The following is a 2545-nucleotide window of genomic DNA, read 5'->3' as shown; positions in this document are numbered from 1 at the left end:
AAAATAAATAAAAAGAAACCATAAATTCTTTAAAAATGACTGATTCCAGTGCAAAAGTTGTACTAGCTGAGCTGAGAACACCCGGTCTTAAAGATAGTAGAGAAGCTGCCACATAGTACCAGGTCCTTACAGAAGGGCGCAGGGGCCAGCTTGAAGAAGCTCCCACTGGCCAAATATGGAACCATTTAAACTTTAATATGGAGGATTGCAATGGACTACAACCCATCAATTATGTTGAAAGCCATGGGTTCATAATATTTAAAAAGTAAACCAATAAACGAGTCACTTTCTGAAAATAACAGCGAAGCAATTCATTGTCTTAAAAACTATATAAAGGAAAAGAATAAGAATTTATCCTGACTTTCCCATATGAGCTGTGCTACTGGTCAACCTCCAAGTATGTAAGAGAAAAAGGCTCTTTATAAAATCATTACAACTAATAAGTGAAAAAGAAATGGTATAATTAGAATATTACCTTTTTAAAAACCCAGTGGGGTTAACAGGTCTAGGCATTAAGCATTCATGTTGGCTAGCAGAAAGAGAAAGAGAAAGAAAAAAAAAGACAGCATATGTCTTGTGATGCAAGAACACAGTCTCATCGGCAGTATGGCCAAAGAAAGAGACGGGACCTGATGTTACCGTACATCAGGTCCCATCAGATATATAGAGGTACAAGATATCAGATGTGTAATTTGAAACCAAATAAGTGTGACTGTTTCAATTGCATGAAAAAAGCCTAAAGCGTACAGCACTGATACTTTGTTACTCAAACTGTGGTTTTATGACCAGCAGGATGGGTATTACCTGGGAGCTTGTAGCAATCTAGATTATAAGACACCCCATAACTAGTGAGGCAGATTATGCATTTTAACAAATATATCAGGCCATTCACAAGCATATTAAAGTTTGAGAAATGCTGCACTATCCAGATGCCCTTTAACCTTGTTTAATGGATAGATGGATGGGACTATTAGATAAAAGCTAAGGAATATTTCAGTTTCAAAAGTTCAGAACAAGGTGATCAGCGTTTGCTTCTTTTCTTAAGCAACAGTTCATAATAGCTTAACTGAAGATTTTCATAAGGAATACTTAAGTTCCTAATCTATAGATATAAAATATAGACAAATATAGAAAACTAAAATCATAGAAAAGTTTTGCCCTGGCCAGGTGGCTCAGGTGGCTGGAGTGCTGTCCCACACACCAAAAGGTTGCAGGCTTGACCCCCAATTGGACTGCATGCAGGAGGCAATGGATCGATGTTTCTCTCGTATTGATGTTTCCCTCTCCTTTCCCCTTTCTCTAAAATCAATAAACATATCATTGGGTGAGGGTTAAGAAAACATATAAAACATTTATTTTTAAAACATAGAAAAGTTTTATATTTACTGAAAATCTAGTTTCAAAAACATGATTACATTAATCAGAGTCATATACAGTCAGAAAAAATTCATAGACATAAAACAGAGAGACAGAGACAAGGGGAGTGGGAATAAAAATACTCAAACAAATGATTGAAGGTAGAAAATATTGCCGTGAATGAGAAATAAAAACAGAATGGTGTGGGAGGGAGGAGGGAGAAAGAAAAAAAAACAGTTGATTAAATTTAGGAAAGAAATGGAAGGGAAATAGCCCAAATTATCTCAGAAATAAAACATATAGAGGTACCGTATTTTTTGGACCATAAGACACACCTAGGTTTTAGAGGAGGAAAATAGGAAAAAAATGTTTGAAGCAAAAAATGTGGTAAAATATTTAATAACATCCTTTAAAGCAGAAATCCTGTAGTGAGCCAGGTAAGCTACATTTTGACTATAAGACGTACCTCCATTTTCCTCCCAAATTTGCAGGGGGGGCGAGGGGGTGCATCTTATAGTATGAAAAATGTGGTACCCAGTTCATGGGCGCTGTCATGGCGGGCTTCCTAAAGAGCACTCCTGGCCCTGTGGGATCGGCTGTATGTGAGAGTCCTCAAAAGAGGCTAAGAATGTTGTACAAAGATTCTTGATGTTCTTAATCAAAGCCCTAAAAATGCATCATATAGAAAGTGTACAGAACAGATAACAAATAAGAAGCTGGATATGTTTAAAGTGGAACCAGATACTAAAAAATTAGAAGACCAACTTCAGGGCGGCCAGATTGAAGAGATGGTTCTTCAGGCTGCAAATGAATTAAGTCTGGTGAGAAAAATGATACAATGGAAACCACAGGAACCTTTAGTGGAAGAGCCTCCTGCCGACCAGTGGGTAATATTACCATCATCAAATGACGTGTGTATTTAAGGGAAACTAATATGATTAAATGTTCTCTTATACAAAATATGTTTCTCTATTATTGAAATCTTATATCAAGAAAACAGATTCAGATCATTTTTAGGAGACTTGTTAAGACTGATTATTATGGTAATAGTGACTTATGAATCAGTTTTTGTTAAAACATTCATTCAAATTATTTCAAAGATGATATTTTTAAAAATTGAGGTACTAGGAAGATTTGAAAGTTAACTGGAAAAATCCTTCTGTTTCAATGTACAAGCCATGTATTTGAT

The 2545-nt window shown here is 35.8% G+C and overlaps 1 pseudogene; it reads left to right on the top strand.

Annotated features, from left to right (window-relative positions):
- Positions 1-1909: 1909 nt before the first annotated feature.
- LOC112310091 (NADH dehydrogenase [ubiquinone] 1 alpha subcomplex subunit 5 pseudogene) lies at positions 1910-2279 on the top strand (annotated as a pseudogene).
- The last annotated feature ends 266 nt before the right edge of the window (positions 2280-2545 follow it).

This window comes from Desmodus rotundus, chromosome 2 (genome assembly GCF_022682495.2).
Source record: "Desmodus rotundus isolate HL8 chromosome 2, HLdesRot8A.1, whole genome shotgun sequence".
Lineage (NCBI taxonomy): Eukaryota > Metazoa > Chordata > Mammalia > Chiroptera > Phyllostomidae > Desmodus > Desmodus rotundus.
This window is presented reverse-complemented; position numbering and strand designations above follow the sequence as displayed.